The 15,909-nt window shown below is 33.8% G+C and overlaps 1 long non-coding RNA gene across 1 annotated transcript; it reads left to right on the forward strand.

Moving 5' to 3' along the window:
• The first annotated feature begins 1,996 nt into the window (after positions 1-1,996).
• LOC127860074 (uncharacterized) lies at positions 1,997-13,923 on the forward strand. The gene is made up of 5 exons (XR_008039590.1): positions 1,997-2,073; positions 3,292-3,412; positions 7,749-7,869; positions 9,234-9,354; positions 13,679-13,923. It is a non-coding gene; the product is annotated as an uncharacterized LOC127860074 (long non-coding RNA).
• The last annotated feature ends 1,986 nt before the right edge of the window (positions 13,924-15,909 follow it).

The following is a 15,909-nucleotide window of genomic DNA, read 5'->3' on the forward strand; positions in this document are numbered from 1 at the left end:
TTTGATAATGATAATGATGATGATATGGGTTATAAAGATGATGAGATTTTAATAGTATTTTGAGAATAGAGAATAATAAATTTACTCATAACTATGAGTAAATTCTATTTTACTACATATATATACAAGGGATACAACTGTGAAAATTCCTGCACACAACCATGGTGTAAACAATAGCGAAAAATTTGCTTCCAAACGCAATAAATACACCAATTAAACTGTATTACAACAGCCAAGACATTTATCTTTCAGAAAATAATACACTTGGCAATAAAGTACAAGCTTTTCATTGAACTAAGAGAGAAAGTTTCATTCAAAATGCTCAAAAATCCTTACTTGGACACAGGTGTGCACAGCTGAAAACTGAGAATTCTAGAAGTAATTTTCGTATTCCTTTGTTATAAAGCTCTTTTGCTGGTACATATTCCTTGGATAGTTTTTTTCATACTAAAATAGAACATAATTACTACTTAGTGAGCATATTTTGCTAGAAATTCATATCAATCTGCTTCAATTTCACAATGACAATGTTTTACGTTCATTTCGGATAGTTCACATGTATTTCTAACATGCGATTTGATTGGTTGAAATTCCACTGCAGTAATAAATCCAGCCATTCACGTTCCACGTAACATTATCTGACAAATTGCATACAAATCCTTGAAGATAGTAGAAATGTACACAAATTTAATATTTACGGTGTTTTACAAATATGCAGTTACATGCAATTATGGAAGATGTCTACTTTGATAAATAAAGTGTCTATGGATAATAAAAGAAGGTAAAATTTGCTCAACTTCTCTGTAATTATTAAATTATGAAACAAAATGTGTCAAAGTGGGTGTGCACACCTGTGTCGCATTTCGAAAATTTTACCGTTTTTCATGAAACTCTCGTTTCAAACACAACTATGAACACTTTTACTGTTATAAACATAGTTATTATCTGATAGATAAATGTCTGAGCTGTTGTTATACAGTTTTTTTGGTGTAATTATTGCTTTTGGAAGCGATTTTTTTGCTATTGTTAAGACCATGATGTTGTGCAGGAAATTTGACAGTTGTATCCCTTGTATATATGTATATAGTATAATAGAGTATTTTTTGCCTTACGATCTCTGTGATACAGCGTATCACGGCATTGTCTTTATAATAATGAAGCGACAGGCAACAACGCTGGATCGTTTTTTGCATAAAAAAACAACACAGAGTCGGACTCTGAGCCAAAGTTGTTGAGTCTAAGGTAAGAATCTATTTTTAAAAAAGTTTGACATGTTTATTGCGCTAAGTATATTCAGTATGTTATATTTTCAACTCTGAAATAAAAGAACAAAAAGATTGAGTGCAAATTTACTAACAAATGTCTTTAAACTGATAATATAATAAATAAAACCCATCCAATGATATATGCATGTTCCGCTCTCTACACACCTTGCTGATATCAGGGACCTGTATAGGTCCCTGCTGATATAAATTTCATTAAAATTATTGAACTTTGTCAAACTTTTTGTGCATTTATTCCAGCATTTTATTGCATTTTCAACTGATAACGTTCACATTTTATCACACTTTATATAAGCTCTGATAAACTATGGTAATTGAAATATAAAACAGACCAAGAGTATTAATATATTTTGTTTAATGATATGTGTGCGTAGTTAATTTTACTGAATTTCGCATTTCCTAACACTCATTCTCTGCTATTTTCAGAACTCATCGTGAAGAAAACTGTAAGAGTTCACCTAGAAACTCAAGTGTGGTTAAAGCTAGCAGCCCCCTACCAATTGGAGCCACAGTGACAGTTAAGGTGGCAGGGGATATATCAGTGAAAGGTGAAAAATTACATATCTTTAGGGTAGGTGTTACCTATGGTCTTTAAAAATCAATTAGGTATTTATAAGATGTATTTCTTGTGTAAGGTTGTAGAAAGAATGTCTCAAAATTTTGAAAAAAAAACAACATTACAACTAGCCACAGCTCCCTAGCAAGGACATTTTGAATCTTCAAAAAGGAGGTTTTCACTTTTGTCGGAAGTCAATATTTCACGCTGCAGAAACAGAACAAAACTTTGAAGGTAAATTGTGAAAAATCTAAACGTATGGGAGACACTTTTCTATGTAAATGAACAAAGCACAGGGATGAAATTAATGAGTAATGTAGCCAAAACTAGGATTGCATTCTGTTTGAATGTTCTGTGCATGCCATGAAATGGGTCAAATTTCTCAATTTTTCATTAAAAAGAGGTGGGATGGGGGAAAGATCAAGGGCCATAGTTTCACAAGTGAAGAAGCCAGCCTTGTCTTTGGTTGTATTTTCAATGTATATTGCCTATGCTATGACACTGACACAAAAATGCTTTCTTGTGTCACTTTCTGTTATGATGCAATGGATTTGACTGCTTGCGGCCTTTCGGAACTCGAAATTTGGTCAAAAATATATCCCCTGCCCCCTTAATAGCAAAACGCAAAATTTTAAAATTGTGTATATCATACGAAAATTGATACATGTATTCTACATATGTGTTGCGGTAACAAATCGAACATAATTTTGCATATATCTTTCAACCGCTATGGTTGAGATTATGGAAAACAAAGGGAGGTAATAATGTTAAAACCATTGCTAATTTTAGGAAAATTTCACGTGTGCTGGTTTCGCACTGGAAAACAATGTTTAAACTCATATTTGTGTAATAGCATCTACATTTGCACATTTTCTGAGCTTGAATACTAAAATAAGCAAGATAAGTCTGTAGTTTTGTAGAAAAAGTTGGTAAAAATAGGAAAATTATGCAAAATAGTGGTTTGTAACATGCCGCAAACATAAATTCTTTTTTCTTCTTATTTGAAGTCATTATGGCAACATATTTCTTCATGTGACACCTAACAGATGAAGAAAGAATAAGATTGAAGCATTGATTTGATAATAAATACGAAATAATAAGTGAATGCCACATCTGGAAGGGGGCGTACACTCCAAGCGTCTATGGTGTTCTGCGGTGTAGTTTCCGCGGCAAAAGGCTAAGGCTTAAAGCTCACCATGCACTATATTATCTTGAAAATAAACATGCCATGTCATCAAAAATGCATGTGTCACATTTATGCCACAGTAAACTTTGTGTCAACATCAAGCACTTAAGTTATGGGCCTCAAAGCATTAACAAAAGGAAAATATGTGCTCATGAAGGTTCCCTATGCACTTGAAAATGTTTCCAAGCTGTGTCTTGTTTACAATGATGTTCTCATAGTCAGATATATTTGCCCACTGTTTCCAATTGTAGCACTTTGATTTTCAGACTGTGGTACTGTTTGACGTGGTCGCAGTTTAAAAGGGAGAACGAGTGGACCCCGAGAACGATTACACGCATTCAAGACATCGTTAGCCACAGAATCACCCAATCGCACGACACTTTCCAGGTCAGGGTCTGAATTCAACAGAATAGAATCTTGAACTTGTTTCTCTACACAGGGCACATGCCTGCAGAAATTTTATAGTTTGGAAATACTCCTTTTTTGAAAAGTACACCTTCGTTTTTCCTAGCGTGATTGTTTTTATAACTGTGCTGTGATTTCTTTTGGAGTGATTTCATTTTGAATGGTATTTTAATGAATGAATATAAATATTTGGTGCATGTATTTTGTAATCATATGGGAATATACATCTGTAAGACTGATTGATATAGTCCATAATCATTTTAAACATTTGACATATAACTTGTGTGCTTCTCTACTAAATAGAGTCAAATGTTGTGAATAGGAACACTATTTTTGGATTATTTCTGTTCTGGTTGTTTCCCTTGAATTGTGTGAAATTTTGGAATTACTATAAAATACAAACAAAACAACACAGGATACAGTTCAGAAATGTTGCATTTAATTCATTAAACATTATATTTCAATATAACAAAAGCTTTTTGTTTTATTATGCATATATTAAAAAACTTAATAGCAAAACGCAAAATTTTAAAATTTTGTATATCATACGAAAATTGATACATGTATTCCACAAATGTGTTGCGGTAACAAATCGAACATAATTTTGCATCTATCTTTTAACCGCTATGGTTGAGATTATGGAAAACAAAGGGAGGTAATAATGTTAAAACCATTGCTAATTTTAGGAAAATTTCACGTGTGCCTGTTTCGCACTGGAAAACAATGTTTAAACTCATATTTGTGTAATAGCATCTACATTTGCACATTTTCTGAGCTTGAATACTAAAATAAGCAAGATAAGTCTGTAGTTTTGTAGAAAAAGTTGGTAAAAATAGGAAAATTATGCAAAATAGTGGTTTGTAACATGCCGCAAACATAAATTCTTTTTTCTTCTTATTTGAAGTAATTATGGCAACATATTTCTTCATGTGACACCTAACAGATGAAGAAAGACTAAGATTGAAGCATTTATTTGATAATAAATACGAAATAATAAGTGAATGCCACATCTGGAAGGGGGCGTACACTCCAAGCGTCTATGGTGTTCTGCGGTGTAGTTTCCGCGGCAAAAGGCTAAGGCTTAAAGCTCACCATGCACTATATTATCTTGAAAATAAACATGCCATGTCAGCAAAAATGCATGTGTCACATTTATGCCACAGTAAACTTTGTGTCAACATCAAGCACTTAAGTTATGGGCCTCAAAGCATTAACAAAAGGAAAATATGTGCTCATGAAAGTTCCCTATGCACTTGAAAATGTTTCCAAGCTGTGTCTTGTTTACAATCATGTTCTCATAGTTAGATATATTTGCCCACTGTTTCCAATTGTAGCACTTTGATTTTCAGACTGTGGTACTGTTTGACGTGGTCACAGTTTAAAAGGGAGAACGAGTGGACCCCGAGAACGATTACACGCATTCGAGACATCGTTAGCCACAGAATCACCCAAGCGCACGACACTTTCCAGGTCAGGGTCTGAATTCAACGGAATAGAATCTTGAACTTGTTTCTCTACACAGGGCACATGCCTGCAGAAACTTTATAGTTTGGAAATACTCCTTTTTTGAAAAGTACACCTTTGTTTTTCCTAGCGTGATTGTTTTTATAACTGTGCTGTGATTTCTTATGGAGTGATCTCATTTTGAATGGTATTTTAATGAATGAATATCAATATTTGGTGCATGTATTTTGTAACATGTGGGAATATACATCTGTAAGACTGATTGATATAGTCAATAATCATTTTAAACATTTGACATATAACTTGTGTGCTTCTCTACTAAATAGAGTCAAATGTTGTGAATAGGAACACTATTTTTGGATTATTTCTGTTCTGGTTGTTTCCCTTGAATTTTGTGAAATTTTGGAATTACTATAAAATACAAACAAAACACAGGATACAGTTCAGAAATGTTGCATTTAATTCATTAAACATTATATTTCAATATAACAAAAGCTTTTTGTTTTATTATGCATATATTAAAAAACTTAATAGCAAAACGCAAAATTTTAAAATTGTGTATATCATACGAAAATTGATACATGTATTCCACAAATGTGTTGCGGTAACAAATCGAACATAATTTTGCATATATCTTTTAACCGCTATGGTTGAGATTATGGAAAACAAAGGGAGGTAATAATGTTAAAACCATTGCTAATTTTAGGAAAATTTCACGTGTGCTGGTTTCGCACTGGAAAACAATGTTTAAACTCATATTTGTGTAATAGCATCTACATTTGCACATTTTCTGAGCTTGAATACTAAAATAAGCAAGATAAGTCTGTAGTTTTGTAGAAAAAGTTGGTAAAAATAGGAAAATTATGCAAAATAGTGGTTTGTAACATGAGCAAACATAAATTCTTTTTTCTTCTTATTTGAAGTCATTATGGCAACATATTTCTTCATGTGACACCTAACAGATGAAGAAAGACTTAGATTGAAGCATTTATTTGATAATAAATACAAAATAATAAGTGAATGCCACATCTGGAAGGGGGCGTACACTCCAAGCGTCCATGGTGTTCTGCGGTGTAGTTTCCGCGGCAAAAGGCTAAGGCTTAAAGCTCACCATGCACTATATTATCTTGAAAATAAACATGCCATGTCATCAAAAATGCATGTGTCACATTTATGCCACAGTAAACTTTGTGTCAACATCAAGCACTTAAGTTATGGGCCTCAAAGCATTAACAAAAGGAAAATTTGTGCTCATGAAGGTTCCCTATGCACTTGAAAATGTTTCCAAGCTGTGTCTTGTATACAATGATGTTCTCATAGTCAGATATATTTGATCACTGTTTCCAATTGTAGCACTTTGATTTTCAGACTGTGGTACTGTTTGACGTGGTCGCAGTTTAGAAGGGAGAACAAGTTGACCCCGAGAACGATTACACGCATTCAAGACATCGTTAGCCACAGAATCACCCAATCGCACGACACTTTCCAGGTCAAGGTCTGAATTCAATGGAATAGAATCTTGAACTTGTTTCTCTAAACAGGGCACATGCCTGCAGAAACTTTATAGTTTGGAAATGCTCCTTTTTTGAAAAGTACACCTTTGTTTTTCCTAGCGTGATTGTTTTTATAACTGTGCTGTGATTTCTTATGGAGTGATCTCATTTTGAATGGTATTTTAATGAATGAATATCAATATTTGGTGCATGTATTTTGTAATCATGTGGGAATATACATCTGTAAGACTGATTGATAGTGTCAATAATCATTTTAAACATGTGACATATAACTTGTGTGCTTCTCTACTAAATAGAGTCAAATGTTGTGAATAGGAACACTATTTTTTTGATTATTTCTGTTCTGGTTGTTTCCCTTGAATTGTGTGAAATTTTGGAATTACTATAAAATACAAACAAAACACAGGATACAGTTCAGAAATGTTGCATTTAATTTATTAAACATTATATTTCAATATAACAAAAGCTTTTCGTTTTATTATGCATGTATTAAAAAACTAAATAGCAAAACGCAAAATTTTAAAATTGTGTATATCATACGAAAATTGATACATGTATTCCACAAATCTGTTGCGGTAACAAATCGAACATAAGTTTGCATATATCTTTTAACCGCTACGGTTGAGATTATGGAAAACAAAGGGAGGTAATAATGTTAAAACCATTGCTAATTTTAGGAAAATTTCACGTGTGCTGGTTTCGCACTGAAAAACAATGTTTAAACTCATATTTGTGTAATAGCATCTACATTTGCACATTTTCTGAGCTTGAATACTAAAATAAGCAAGATAAGTCTGTAGTTTTGTAGAAAAAGTTGGTAAAAATAGGAAAATTATGCAAAATAGTGGTTTGTAACATGCCGCAAACATAAATTCTTTTTTCTTCTTATTTGAAGTCATTATGGCAACATATTTCTTCGTGTGACACCTAACAGACGAAGAAAGACTAAGACTGAAGCATTTATTTGATAATAAATACGAAATAATAAGTGAATGCCACATCTGGAAGGGGGCGTACACTCCAAGCGTCTATGGTGTTCTGCGGTGTAGTTTCCGCGGCAAAAGGCTAAGGCTTAAAGCTCACCATGCACTATATTATCTTGAAAATAAACATGCCATGTCAGCAAAAATGCATGTGTCACATTTATGCCACAGTAAACTTTGTGTCAACATCAAGCACTTAAGTTATGGGCCTCAAAGCATTAAGAAAAGGAAAATATGTGCTCATGAAGGTTCCCTATGCACATGAAAATGTTTCCAAGCTGTGTCTTGTTTACAATGATTTTCTCATAGTCAGATATATTTGCCCACTGTTTCCAATTGTAGCGCTTTGATTTTCAGACTGTGGTACTGTTTGACGTGGTCGCAGTTTAAAAGGGAGAACGAGTGGACCCCGAGAACGATTACACGCATTCAAGACATCGTTAGCCACAGAATCACCCAATCGCACGACACTTTCCAGGTCAGGGTCTGAATTCAACGGAATAGAATCTTGAACTTGTTTCTCTACACAGGGCACATGCCTGCAGAAACTTTATAGTTTGGAAATACTCCTTTTTTGAAAAGTGCACCTTTGTTTTTCCTAGCGTGATTGTTTTTTTAACTGTGCTGTGATTTCTTATGGAGTGATCTAATTTTGAATGGTATTTTAATGAATGAATATCAATATTTGGTGCATGTATTTTGTAATCATATGGGAATATACATCTGTAAGACTGATTGATAGTGTCAATAATCATTTTAAACATTTGACATATAACTTGTGTGCTTCTCTACTAAATAGAGTCAAATGTTGTGAATAGGAACACTATTTTTTGGATTATTTCTGTTCTGGTTGTTTCCCTTGAATTGTGTGAAATTTTAGAATTACTATAAAATACAAACAAAACACAGGATACAGTTCAGAAAGTTGCCTTTAATTCATTAAACATTATATTTCAATATAACAAAAGCTTTTTGTTTTATTATGCATATATTAAAAAACTTAATAGCAAAACGCAAAATTTTAAAATTGTGTATATCATACGAAAATTGATACATGTTTTCCACAAATGTGTTGCGGTAACAAATTGAACATAATTTTGCATATATCTTTTAACCGCTATGGTTGAGATTATGGAAAACAAAGGGAGGTAATAATGTTTAAACCATTGCTAATTTTAGGAAAATTTCACGTGTGCTGGTTTCGCACTGGAAAACCATGTTTAAACTCATATTTGTGTAATAGCATCTACATTTGCACATTTTCTGAGCTTGAATACTAAAATAAGCAAGATAAGTCTGTAGTTTTGTAGAAAAAGTTGGTAAAAATAGGAAAATTATGCAAAATAGTGGTTTGCAACATGCCGCAAACATAAATTCTTTTTTCTTCTTATTTGAAGTCATTATGGCAACATATTTCTTCATGTGACACCTAACAGATGAAGAAAGACTAAGATTGAAGCATTTATTTGATAATAAATACGAAATAATAAGTGAATGCCACATCTGGAAGGGGGCGTACACTCCAAGCGTCTATGGTGTTCTGCGGTGTAGTTTCCGCGGCAAAAGGCTAAGGCTTAAAGCTCACCATGCACTATATTATCTTGAAAATAAACATGCCATGTCATCAAAAATGCATGTGTCACATTTACGCCACAGTAAACTTTGTGTCAACATCAAGCACTTAAGTTATGGGCCTCAAAGCATTAACAAAAGGAAAATATGTGCTCATGAAGGTTCCCTATGCACTTGAAAATGTTTCCAAGCTGTGTCTTGTTTACAATGATGTTCTCATAGTCAGATATATTTGCCCACTGTTTCCAATTGTAGCACTTTGATTTTCAGACTGTGGTACTGTTTGACGTGGTCGCAGTTTAGAAGGGAGAACGAGTGGACCCCGAGAACGATTACACGCATTCAAGACATCGTTAGCCACAGAATCACCCAATCGCACGACACTTTCCAGGTCAGGGTCTGAATTCAATGGAATAGAATCTTGAACTTGTTTCTCTAAACAGGGCACATGCCTGCAGAAACTTTATAGTTTGGAAATGCTCCTTTTTTGAAAAGTACATCTTTGTTTTTCCTAGCGTGATTGTTTTTATAACTGTGCTGTGATTTCTTATGGAGTGATCTCATTTTGAATGGTATTTTAATGAATGAATATCGATATTTGGTGCATGTATTTTGTAATCATGTAGGAATATACATCTGTAAGACTGATTGATAGTGTCAATAATCATTTTAAACATTTGACATATAACTTGTGTGCTTCTCTACTAAATAGAGTCAAATGTTGTGAATAGGAACACTATTTTTTGGATTATTTCTGTTCTGGTTGTTTCCCTTGAATTGTGTGAAATTTTGGAATTACTATAAAATACAAACAAAACACAGGATAAAGTTCAGAAATGTTGCATTTAATTTATTAAACATTATATTTCAATATAACAAAAGCTTTTCGTTTTATTATGCATATATTAAAAAACTTAATAGCAAAACGCAAACTTTTAAAATTGTGTATATCATACGAAAATTGATACATGTATTCCACAAATCTGTTGCGGTAACAAATCGAACATAATTTTGCATATATCTTTTAACCGCTATGGTTGAGATTATGGAAAACAAAGGGAGGTAATAATGTTAAAACCATTGCTAATTTTAGGAAAATTTCACGTGTGCTGGTTTCGCACTGGAAAACAATGTTTAAACTCATATTTGTGTAATAGCATCTACATTTGCACATTTTCTGAGCTTGAATACTAAAATAAGCAAGATAAGTCTGTAGTTTAGTAGAAAAAGTTGGTAAAAATAGGAAAATTATGCAAAATAGTGGTTTGTAACATGCCGCAAACATAAATTCCTTTTTCTTCTTATTTGAAGTCATTATGGCAACATATTTCTTCATGTGACACCTAACAGATGAAGAAAGACTAAGATTGAAGCATTTATTTGATAATAAATACGAAATAATAAGTGAATGCCACATCTGGAAGGGGGCGTACACTCCAAGCGTCTATGGTGTTCTGCGGTGTAGTTTCCGCGGCAAAAGGCTAAGGCTTAAAGCTCACCATACACTATATTATCTTGAAAATAAACATGCCATGTCATCAAAAATGCATGTGTCACATTTATGCCACAGTAAACTTTGGGCCAACATCAAGCACTTAAGTTATGGGCCTCAAAGCATTAAGAAAAGGAAAATATGTGCTCATGAAGGTTCCCTATGCACATGAAAATGTTTCCAAGCTGTGTCTTGTTTACAATGATTTTCTAATAGTCAGATATATTTGCCCACTGTTTCCAATTGTAGCACTTTGATTTTCAGACTGTGGTACTGTTTGACGTGGTCGCAGTTTAAAAGGGAGAACGAGTGGACCCCGAGAACGATTACACGCATTCAATACATCGTTAGCCACAGAATCACCCAATCGCACGACACTTTCCAGGTCAGGGTCTGAATTCAACGGAATAGAATCTTGAACTTGTTTCTCTACACAGGGCACATGCCTGCAGAAACTTTATAGTTTGGAAATACTCCTTTTTTGAAAAGTACACCTTTGTTTTTCCTAGCGTGATTGTTTTTATAACTGTGCTGTGATTTCTTGTGGAGTGATCTCATTTTGAATGGTATTTTAATGAATGAATATCAATATTTGGTGCATGTATTTTGTAATCATGTGGGAATATACATCTGTAAGACTGATTGATAGTGTCAATAATCATTTTAAACATTTGACATATAACTTGTGTGCTTCTCTACTAAATAAAGTCAAATGTTGTGAATAGGAACACTATTTTTTGGATTATTTCTGTTCTGGTTGTTTCCCTTGAATTGTGTGAAATTTTGGCATTACTATAAAATACAAACAAAACACAGGATACAGTTCAGAAATGTTGCATTTAATTCATTAAACATTATATTTCAATATAACAAAAGCTTTTTGTTTTATTATGCATATATTAAAAAACTTAATAGCAAAACGCAAAATTTTAAAATTGTGTATATCATACAAAAATTGATACATGTATTCCACAAATGTGTTGCGGTAACAAATCGAACATAATTTTGCATATATCTTTTAACCGCTATGGTTGAGATTATGGAAAACAAAGGGAGGTAATAATGTTAAAACCATTGCTAATTTTAGGAAAATTTCACGTGTGCTGGTTTCGCACTGGAAAACAATGTTTAAACTCATATTTGTGTAATAGCATCTACATTTGCACATTTTCTGAGCTTGAATACTAAAATAAGCAAGATAAGTCTGTAGTTTTGTATAAAAAGTTGGTAAAAATAGGAAAATTATGCAAAATAGTGGTTTGTAACATGCCGCAAACATAAATTCTTTTTTCTTCTTATTTGAAGTCATTATGGCAACATATTTCTTCATGTGACACCTAACAGATGAAGAAAGACTAAGATTGAAGCATTTATTTGATAATAAATACGAAATAATAAGTGAATGCCACATCTGGAAGGGGGCGTACACTCCAAGCGTCTATGGTGTTCTGCGGTGTAGTTTCCGCGGCAAAAGGCTAAGGCTTAAAGCTCACCATGCACTATATTATCTTGAAAATAAACATGCCATGTCATCAAAAATGCATGTGTCACATTTATGCCACAGTAAACTTTGTGTCAACATCAAGCACTTAAGTTATGGGCCTCAAAGCATTAACAAAAGGAAAATATAAGCTCATGAAGGTTCCCTATGCACTTGAAAATGTTTCCAAGCTGTGTCTTGTTTACAATGATGTTCTCATAGTCAGATATATTTGCCCACTGTTTCCAATTGTAGCACTTTGATTTTCAGACTGTGGTACTGTTTGACGTGGTCGCAGTTTAAAAGGGAGAACGAGTGGACCCCGAGAACGATTACACGCATTCAAGACATCGTTACCCACAGAATCACCCAATCGCACGACACTTTCCAGGTCAGGGTCTGAATTCAACGGAATAGAATCTTGAACTTGTTTCTCTACACAGGGCACATGCCTGCAGAAACTTTATAGTTTGGAAATGCTCCTTTTTTGAAAAGTACACCTTTGTTTTTCCTAGCGTGATTGTTTTTATAACTGTGCTGTGATTTCTTATGGAGTGATCTCATTTTGAATGGTATTTTAATGAATGAATATCAATATTTGGTGCATGTATTTTGTAATCATATGGGAATATACATCTGTAAGACTGATTGATAGTGTCAATAATCATTTTAAACATTTGACATATAACGTGTGTGCTTCTCTACTAAATAGAGTCAAATGTTGTGAATAGGAACACTATATTTTGGATTATTTCTGTTCTGGTTGTTTCCCTTGAATTTTGTGAAATTTTGGAATTACTATAAAATACAAACAAAACACAGGATACAGTTCAGAAAGTTGCATTTAATTCATTAAACATTATATTTCAATATAACAAAAGCTTTTTGTTTTATTATGCATATATTAAAAAACTTAATAGCAAAACGCAAAATTTTATAATTGTGTATATCATACGAAAATTGATACATGTTTTCCACAAATGTGTTGCGGTAACAAATCGAACATAATTTTGCATATATCTTTTAACCGCTATGAAAAACAAAGGGAGGTAATAATGTTAAAACCATTGCTAATTTTAGGAAAATTTCACGTGTGCTGGTTTTGCACTGGAAAACCATGTTTAAACTCATATTTATGTAATAGCATCTACATTTGCACATTTTCTGAGCTTGAATACTTAAATAAGCAAGATAAGTCTGTAGTTTTGTAGAAAAAGTTGGTAAAAATAGGAAAATTATGCAAAATAGTGGTTTGCAACATGCCGCAAACATAAATTCTTTTTTCTTCTTATTTGAAGTCATTATGGCAACATATTTCTTCATGTGACACCTAACAGATGAAGAAAGACTAAGATTGAAGCATTTATTTGATAATAAATACGAAATAATAAGTGAATGCCACATCTGGAAGGGGGCGTACACTCCAAGCGTCTATGGTGTTCTGCGGTGTAGTTTCCGCGGCAAAAGGCTAAGGCTTAAAGCTCACCATGCACTATATTATCTTGAAAATAAACATGCCATGTCATCAAAAATGCATGTGTCACATTTACGCCACAGTAAACTTTGTGTCAACATCAAGCACTTAAGTTATGGGCCTCAAAGCATTAACAAAAGGAAAATATGTGCTCATGAAGGTTCCCTATGCACTTGAAAATGTTTCCAAGCTGTGTCTTGTTTACAATGATGTTCTCATAGTCAGATATATTTGCCCACTGTTTCCAATTGTAGCACTTTGATTTTCAGACTGTGGTACTGTTTGACGTGGTCGCAGTTTAAAAGGGAGAACGAGTGGACCCCGAGAACGATTACACGCATTCAAGACATCGTTAGCCACAGAATCACCCAATCGCACGACACTTTCCAGGTCAGGGTCTGAATTCAACGGAATAGAATCTTGAACTTGTTTCTCTACACAGGGCACATGCCTGCAGAAACTTTATAGTTTGGAAATACTCCTTTTTTGAAAAGTACACCTTTGTTTTTCCTAGCGTGATTGTTTTAATAACTTTGCTGTGATTTCTTATAGAGTAATCTCATTTTGAATGGTATTTTAATAAATGAATATCAATATTTGGTGCATGTATTTTGTAATCATGTGGGAATATACATCTGTAAGACTGATTGATAGTGTCAATAATCATTTTAAACATTTGACATATAACTTGTGTGCTTCTCTACTAAATAGAGTCAAATGTTGTGAATAGGAACACTATTTTTTGGATTATTTCTGTTCTGGTTGTTTCCCTTGAATTGTGTGAAATTTTGGAATTACTATAAAATACAAACAAAACACAGGATACAGTTCAGAAATGTTGCATTTAATTCATTAAACATTATATTTCAATTATATTTTGTTTTATTATGCATATATTAAAAAACTTAAGGTGGCAGGGGATATATCAGTGAAAGGGGGGTCCATGAAAATTACATATCTTTAAGGTAGGTGTTACCTATGGTCTTTAAAAATCAATTAGGTATTTATAAGATGTATTTCTTGTGTAAGGTTGTAGAAAGAATGTCTCAAAATTTTGGAAAAAAACATTACAACTAGCCACAGCTCCCTAGCAAGGAAATTTTGAATCTTCAAAAAGGAGGTTTTCACTTTTGTCGGAAGTCAATATTTCACGCTGCAGAAACAGAACAAAATTTTGAAGGTAAATTGTGAAAAATCTAAACGTATGGGAGACACTTTTCTAGGTAAATAAACAAAGCACAGGGATGAAATTAATGAGTAATGTAGCCAAAACTAGGATTGCATTCTGTTTGAATGTTCTGTGCATGCCATGAAATGGATCAACTTTCTCAATTTTTCATTAAAAATGAGGTGGGTGGGGGGAAAGATCAAGGGCCATAGTTTCACAAGTGAAGAAGCCAGCCTTGTCTTTGGTTGTATTTTCAATGTATATTACCTATGCTATGACACTGACACAAAAATGCTTTCTTGTGTCACTTTCAGTTTTGATGCAATGGATTTGACTGTTTGCGGCCTTTCGGAACTCGAAATTTGGTCAAAAATATATCCCCTGCCCCCATATACGTGAGTTGGCTGAACTTTTCATTACTTACTGATGATCAAAGGACCTAGACAACACAGTCTGGATTACTACATGGATGACCTCCCTTCACCTGGAACACTTCAGGTCGACATTGAGTGCTGGGGAATTAAGTTAATTAAGTAATTAAATGACCCCAACCCCCCATCCCCCCTGCAACTTAAGGTGCTGCATTGAAAGCATGCAATAAATAAATATTCCCAAACATTTATACCATTTTTAAAAATGCAGCAACCTTTCCAGTGACAAGCTGTGAATGCGAAAGGAGCATATCAACGTTAGGGAATGTCAAAACAAGATGTCGTTCAACTATAGGGGGAGAAAGACTCACTGGTATGTGGCTAATGTCAGTGCACATGGGCATCTAGGTATACCCATGTAATATTGTCCAACAATTTGCAAGGAAGAATCCAAGAAAAATGAAACTGCGTTGTATTTTGGAGTCTGATTTAAACAATGAAGAAAAGGACTTGTGTAAAATTAAAGAGACTGTTTATTTTGTAAATGTGCCTTATTGCAGCTTGACAATTGTCAGTTTGTGTATATTTGTAACCTTTTGAACAGTTGAAAGTGAATCACAATTTTAATAAAAATTAAATAAATTGAAAACACGGCATTTTATTTCACTTCTTTATGTTGAATGCACCAATATTAAGTATGAACGTTTTAATATACATGTATGAACATTCATTGAACACATACTTCTTGCTGCCCCCCCCCCCACACACACACACTCGCATTTGTTTTGGTAACAAACTTTGTGCCCCCCTCCAGTAAATTTGTGCCCCCAGTTGAGCCCTCTCTGAAGCCGGCCCTGCTTATTTGTCCGAAACGGGACCTTGAAGGTGCATATCCACTCGCCGTATGTATAGCTCGTAAAACGCTTAATAGGCTGTATGTACGCCCGCCTGAAGCCCACCC

This window comes from Dreissena polymorpha, chromosome 15 (genome assembly GCF_020536995.1).
Source record: "Dreissena polymorpha isolate Duluth1 chromosome 15, UMN_Dpol_1.0, whole genome shotgun sequence".
In the NCBI taxonomy this organism is placed as follows: domain Eukaryota; kingdom Metazoa; phylum Mollusca; class Bivalvia; order Myida; family Dreissenidae; genus Dreissena; species Dreissena polymorpha.